This window comes from Ictidomys tridecemlineatus, chromosome Y, assembly GCF_052094955.1.
Source record: "Ictidomys tridecemlineatus isolate mIctTri1 chromosome Y, mIctTri1.hap1, whole genome shotgun sequence".
NCBI classification, from domain to species: Eukaryota; Metazoa; Chordata; class Mammalia; order Rodentia; family Sciuridae; genus Ictidomys; species Ictidomys tridecemlineatus.
In genome coordinates, this window is record NC_135494.1 from 4,669,877 (window position 1) to 4,677,446 (window position 7,570).

The following is a 7,570-nucleotide window of genomic DNA, read 5'->3' on the forward strand; positions in this document are numbered from 1 at the left end:
CTAAATCCAGTTCCCCAATTGCCGGGGTGTATATTTGTTTCTTATTGGAAAAAATCAGATGACTCAGTTCCTTAAAACTATATAAAGCGATCCAGGACCCCAGGGTGAAGGTCTGGCTGAGACTGGACCCTCCGTGTGCATGCGAAAGCAGCTCTCGGCTTCCACCTGAAACTCTTGCTCCATCAATTTCTTGGCAACACCTGGATCTTGCCTCGGGGGCGGAACCCTGGTGTGCGCGTGTTTTCTCGTTATTTCTTTCCTCGTCGATCTTCAATGGAGAGACCCGAGCCCTCCAAAGAACGCTACAGAGAGACCAGTGGGAGAACCGGCGCTGCATGCTGTGGTGGACATCTAAAGTCAGAGACCCCGCCCGTGGGCCTGGTATAAGGATAAAGGGGAACTGGGGCCAGACTTTGAAGGCAGACGTGCTGGGCGTAATCCTATTAAGTCCAAGTGGACGGTGGGTTCTCCACACCTGCCGAGGCCCAGCCCTGGGGACCAACATTTGGAAATAAACCAAGCAGATGGCTGAGCCGGGGTTGTTCAAACAGACTTGAGGCCACAAGCTGCTGTGTTGCTTTGTTGGAAGCCGCAATTCCCAGTCCACGGAGAGAGAGAAGTTGAAAGAACACGAGAGAAGGGAGCGTAGGAAGGTCCTTAATTTAACAATTTCCAATAATCTCTGAAGGTAGAAACAAAGATCACGGGAAACGTTCGTTTCGAGAACGTGTTTTTTAACCGAACCCCATTTATCTGAGATACCGTTTTGACACACGATCAAAATATAATTATTGATAATGGATTTTTTGCACACATTTTTTTTTTTCCCCAGGAAGCCAAACACTGGGAGACATCCTAATAATGTGCACGGGGTGACTTCATCTTTATTCTCGCAATTGTGCTTTGCAGCTCATTTGCATTGGTTAGAAATTAAGGGCCCTGGGGTCCCGCTTAAAAGTATCTTGCACTTAATCCTGCAGTCTTTAAGGGATTCTCTGAATCAGTGCACAGCTATTCAACATGGAAAGGAGAGGAATATGTGGGATTGGGTACAAGAGAGGAAGCAATCCCGTTCCTTCAAGCAATGCAACGTCATTTGTCATTTTGCATAAAACATACAAAAACAACCAGAGAAATTTTGGGGAAAACAAAGTAAAATGATCATCCCAAAGAATTCTACCCTCGGGTCAATATCTGATTTTACGACACTCTTTATTCAACACTGCAGCAAGCAAGCTGCTAGAAATACATGTGTCAATGTATAGATTTTGATTTTTAAAGAGTTCTCAACTTTCTTGAAGAGCTTCACACTGAAGTTGGATGATTTCCATGAAAATGGGTTTAAAAGTATAAACAGTTAAAGGTCATGTCGCATTGTTGGTTGGAAAACATTCAAAAGTCTGCCCCTTTTGCTCTTGGACAGAGTGAAATCTAAGATTAAGAGAAAGCACAAAAGATCTGGCATTCCGAGTGTCTTATTAAACAATGCTCAATCTCAGTCATTTGCCCACGTTTTGGTTTTTTCCCATTATCAGTGATTCTTCCAGGAATATCTTCATTTACCAGCCATTTCTCAAGGCACCGAATGGATTCTTTCTAGCAAATTGTGTTAGCTTTCCGTCGCTGTAACAAATAACCTGAGACAACCAACTTATAAAGCAAAAACTGCAACTTTGACGCAGAGGTTTAAAGATTGTCGTCCATGGTCTGTTGGCCGTGGTGCTTAGAGTCTGTGGTGAAGCAGCTCCTCATGGTAGCAGCCGAGAGCTAGAGGAGAGGAAGAGGAAGAGGAAGGAGCCGAGGTCCGTTATCTCCTTCTTTATAGGCAGGTCCCAATGACCTCAAGGCCTACTGGTAGACCCACGTCTTAAAGGCTCCACCCAGTAGCCCACCTTGGAACCAAACCTTTACCCCCAAGTGCCTTTGGGAATTGGCCCAGATCTAAGCTCTAGCATGAACCACTTTCTTGCAGAAATTAGAAAAAAAAAAATAAGAATGCAGGTTTGCTCATTAAATAATATTTTCCTGATAAATACTTTGCACTTGGGTTTTTTCTTTTAAATCCATGTTTTTTTTATTAATCACAAATATATATTATTAAAGGTATATGTCTATGAATTATAAATATATATTTATTAAATATATATTTTGTGATGATACGAATATATAGATCTGAGTATAAATTTTAATAAATGAATATGTAGAATTTTAATAAATAAATATATAAAATTCTAATAAATGAATATAGGTAATTTAAAAATACATTTTAAATATATATTTGATAAATATCTATGAATTTTTAATAAATAAGCACATATAAATCTTTTAAAAATATCTGTTTTTACTCAATGAATATGCATTTAAATATGCACGTGTTTCAGATCTATATATATTTAATGGACTGTCAAGAGCATAACGTGGCCTGCTGCACTGCTATAAATGGAATTGGATGAGACAGCCCAGACGTGCAAAGCACCTTTCTCCCCGGGTGATTTTGCTGGTTCACTGGACGCTCTCCTTTGAGCCTCGGCAAGGTGGCCTCCCTGGTGGGAGGGAGAGAGGCCCAGCCTCTGAACGCAGGCAGAGGTGAACCAGGGATCCATCCAGGGCCAGTTGCAATCCTTGACGCAGCTCCGTTTTCCTTCCTGTTAGGTGATATTTTTCTTCACAAACTTATGGTCTTGGGTATTTTGTTATAGTCATGGAAAGCTGACCGACCCACATCAAGGTGATAGTCTCGACCCTGTTCACGTTAGACTTGTGGGCCTCCAGGGACGTCCAATCCGCAGGCTACCCCTAGGCCTGCGTCTCCCTGGCCTGCCCACCGGGCCCTGGAGGGATGTGATGCCTGTGAGCTCCAAGGGCACCTCAGGCAGGATCAGCAGAGCCCAGAGCCTGACTGTCTTGGAGGATCAGGGGGAGGCCGGATTCTGAAAGCAGAATGTTCTCTGAGGTGCAGACAGAGGCCAGGGGTGGGCAGAGTGTGAATCTCTGATCTTTTCTCAGGATCAACCCTGAACTGGCCGTGCATGTTGCTTTGGGTTGGTCTTCAGGGTCGTTCCGCTGGACTTTAAGTGTAAAGAGACATAACCATGAGCTGGAAATAGACCTTTAGAGGCACCAAGACTGTCTTCAAACCGGGGTGTGATACTGCCTGGGGGTCATGGATTTTAGGTGGGTGAGTCAGCTTTCCGTGACTATAACAAAAATACCCAAGATCGTAAGGTTGTGAAGAAAAAAGGTTTTTTGTAGCTCACAGTTTTGGATGTTCCAGTCCATAATCAGGAGTCATAGGGCAAAGGGGAACCATTTTTCAAAACATTGATCACCAGGAACCAAGAGCCTTGCTTACACCTGCTGCCCAGAAGCGAAATCACCCCTCGTCGGGCATCTTGGAGCTGGTTGCCTCGTCGTCCGCCCTGCGCAGAGATGGATCTTCCTGTCCTGCTGCCCACCGCAGACTGCTTTGCTAAGACACTTGGCCCGGTGCACAGGCTGTGCGATGCACAAGTGAAATCAGGAGTTCCCGGACAGCGGAGCCTGTCTTGGACGGCGCAGCCTCTCTTTATGACTCGCGCAATGCGCGGGAAGCAGTCCCGAGCGTTTCACGGCGTCCTTTGGAATAAGAAAAGAGATTAACGGTCTGAATTTATATGAGTCCGTTTCAATATCTTAGGACATTAAGCCCCCATAAAATTTATCTGGTAATAATACTCCTTCGTGAGAGGGAGAAAAACGCATTAATTTTTAAAAACAGCATTATCATGAACTGTTCCATATAAAGTGGATGAATGAGAAGCAGGAACGAAAAAAATCAAATCTCACATCCCACAAACCCGCGTCCCAGCTTCAGACGCAGAACATTTAAATGTCATTGAAGACTCAAGAATGTCCCTTTCCAATCATCCCCTCCTAGCTACCCTTATTACCCTACGTATTATTATCTTCCTTTCTGTTAAAAAGGTTTGGGGGCGTATGTATGCAATTGCAAACACTGTGTTGGTTACTTGTGCGTGCATTTTATATTTCAATAGTGTCACGCTGCATGTTTCTTCTCTGGCTAGACTTTTTTTTTCCGCTCGGTATCCATCCCTATCGACATCAACAGCAGGATTCCTCCATTTGCATTGACTTGAGGCGGGTCGGTCAGCTTTCCGTGACTGTAACAAAACACCCAAGACCAGAAGTTTGTGAAGGAAAAAAAGGTTTCTTGTAGCTCACAGTTTTGGATGTTCCAGTCCACAATCAGTCGGCTCCATTGATTTGGGTTTGTGTCAGGGGCCTACGGAAGACAAAAGCGTTTACTTCGTGGGTAGAAATGAAACAGAGGATGAAAAGGGGCCAGGACCCCACAGTCCCACTGAAGGGCATGTTTCCCGAGAGCCCCCCACTAAGTCCCACCTTCTAAAGCTCCTACCACCTCCAGGAGCACCGCCCTGGAACGCAGGGACATGCAAGACGCAAACCTTGGGTCACAGAGGACCGGCAAAGGGCTATTCCAAATAGATTTGTAAAGCGGCAGTACCCGGCTGTACCCCCAACCAGAAGCACTTCAGAATTTTTCTTTTTGGGGGGAGGGTCCTGGGGATTGATCTCGGGGGACCCTCGACCCCTGAACCACATCCCCAGCCCGATTGGGTACTTTAAGAGTCTCCCCAAGTTGCTGAGAGGGAACTGGTGCTTTTCCCGTGCAAAGCAGAGGTCAAAGGAGCGGGGAAGGGAGGTCGGAAGGCAGCTCACGCAGAGGGGGACGATTTCGCCCTCAACGCAACTCTTCCAGTACCTCGTGCAGGAGGTGGGGGTTGGTTTGAGCCAGGGATGGTGGGGCTCAGCTGTCACCCCCGCAGCTCAGGAGGCTGAGGCAGGAGGATGGCAAGGTGGAGGCCAGCCTCGGTCAGCTAGTGAGACACTGTCTCAAAATCAATCTGAATTTTTTTAAAAAAACTAAAAAGAGATGACACTGACGCAGAGGAAGAGGTGAGTAACTCGGCGTCACTGTTACGGGGACGAGGAGAGTCACTTTAGGGAATCAGGGATCCAGATGGAGATTCCTCAGAAAACTGGGAATGGAACCACCATGTGACCCAGCTATCCCACTCCTTGGTCTACACCCAAAGGACTTGAAAGCAGCACACACTACAGGGACACAGCCACATCCGTGTTTATAGCAGCTCAATTCACAATAGCTAAACAGTGGGACCAACCTAGATGCCCTTCAACAGATGGATGGATAAAGAAAATGTGCTATGCCTACACAATGGAATATTACTGAGCCTTAAAGAAGAATGAAATGATGGCATTTGCAGGTAAATGGATGGAGACCAACATGCAAAGCAAATTGAGCCAATCCCCCAAAATCCAAAAGCCAGATATTTTCTCAAATATGCAGGTGCTAATTCACGATAACGGGGGTGCTCGGGAACAATAGAGGTATTTGGAAAAAAAATCCAATTATAAAAAAAAAATTTAGAAAAGGAACTTTTAGATTTCCTAGTGAGCAAGACAGAATTAAAGACGTCCATGTAAAACCTTGCATGGTTTTTATTAACATTTTAATTGGTGCATCCCGATTCTATACAAAAGAAGGATCCATTACGGGATCATCATACACGGGCAGAGCATAATTTGTGATTAAAAAAACCAAACCAACATCTTTGTCATGAGGCACGCCTATAATCCCAGTGAGTCGGGAGGCTGAGGCAGGAGGATTGCAAGTTGGAGGTCAGCCTCAACAAGTTTAGCGTGGCCTTAAGCAATTTAATGAGATCCTGTGTCTAAACAAAAAATAAAAAGGGCTGGGGATGCATGTAGCTCCGTGGTAGACCACCCCAGGGTTCAATCTCCAGTAAAACAAAACAAAAAAAAAAGCTGGCATTTTAGAAAATTCTAAATGCTCTCTGGCCTCGCTTTGGCGGAGGCTGGCTTTGAACTCTCGATCCTCCTGCCTCAGCCTCCCGAGCCGCCGGGACCCATTACGCTTTTTATTAATCTGTGATGTTTGTAATTGGCTCTTGGCTGTGTGAAGCGTATTTTCATCTCAGCTGTTGGGATTTCTGTCTCTGTTTTATCAGGCTATTTTTCCCTTCTTCTACATAGCGATGAGTCTGTTTCCGCTGATGGATGATTCTATATTTATTTCTGCTCTTTTAAATTTTTTATTTTTCCTGGAAATTTTCTCACGGTCCATCTTGTACATGAAAACTGTCTTCGTCGGCTTTGTTTGTTAACGGAACCTGATTCTGTTCATCGATGTGAAAATAGCCATCTCCGGGACGTGAATATTAGTTACGAATGTAGATTCCTGTCGTTTTCCCTTGGTCTGTTGGGAGACATCCATCCACGCTCACGTTTTCTAAGGAGACCGAAAAGCTTTTTAAAACCAAAAAAAAAAAAAAAAAGTTAATTTATAATCTAATTCTTTTGGCACCATTATATCCTTAAAGACAAAATGATTTATTTCGATTTAAAATACGGACCCCCTTCATTCCATTCTGCCTAGAATAACAGACGTCTTTGATACTGACCATCTTCAAAGCCCGATTCCATTCACAGAACAACATCCCTCCCATTAAATAATTCCGGTGGAGGCCGGTGATGTGCAAAGATGGATTTAATTCCATCTTGGAAGGAAGAACAGCTGAACGCCGTAATTGGGGATTATTAGGATTTAAGAGGACAGAGGGTCTGGGTTGACACGACCCAGAGGATCCTGAGAAGTCTCAGCACCTTTCATTCGCTCTTGGGAGCAAAATTGCCTTCAGAAACCTCCCTTGGGTCGACCACGATGGATGCCGGTCGTTTTCATAAGCTTCACAAAAATGTTCCACCTGGAACCGAGGTGTGGGTGGGTGCAGGCAAAATATCGTATCCCGTGCAGTGTTTCTGCATTTTGAATTTCTTTTATTATTTTTTGGGGGGGGATGCAGGGTAAGTAAGAATGGAACCCAAGGGCTCTTAACCCCTGAGCCCCGTCCCCAGCCCTCTTTTGCATTTTATTTAGAGACAGGGTCGCCCTGAGTGGCTTACGGCCTCCCTTTGGCGGAGGCTGGCTTGGAACTCCTGATCCTCCTGCCTCAGCCTCCCGAGCCACTGGGATGACAGAGGTGCATCTCAAGTTTGGTTTTTAAAGCAAAACGATCCCTGGGTCCTCCGAGCACCACCCCGAGCGTCCTCACCCTGGAACCGCACTGCAGTCTGCGCCTCGGGTGTCCTTGGTGACAGTGGGTTCCACCCAGGGATCTGCTCTGCGAGCCCCTTGGGCGTTCCTCCTGCAGTTGGTGGTGCAGCTGCAGAGGCCAAGGCCGACCCTGAGAACCTGGAGGTCCCAGCGCACGCCCCGGGACGTGGCTCCCCGGGGACCGCAGCCTCCGGTCCCCTGCAAAGACGGGGAGGGGCAGAGCGGGTTCTGTGCTCGCTGTTTCCCTGCAGAGCAATAAAGATGGTCCTGGGTCCAGGCCCGGAGTGACCCGCTGCCAAGGGACGGTCACTTCCCAGGACGGGCTCTGGGCGGCTCCAGCTCCTCCCGGGTCCTCTGCGCTCCGGGGCCTCTCTGCCCCTCGGGAGTCCCTCT

General features: G+C 46.4%; 1 long non-coding RNA gene across 1 annotated transcript; it reads right to left on the minus strand.

The window, feature by feature from the left end:
- Positions 1-1,198: 1,198 nt before the first annotated feature.
- On the minus strand, positions 1,199-4,495 carry LOC144371998 (uncharacterized). Its single transcript, XR_013432044.1, has 2 exons — positions 2,477-4,495; positions 1,199-1,767 (listed from the first exon to the last, which is right to left on the minus strand). It is a non-coding gene; the product is annotated as an uncharacterized LOC144371998 (long non-coding RNA).
- Between the last annotated feature and the right edge of the window lie 3,075 nt (positions 4,496-7,570).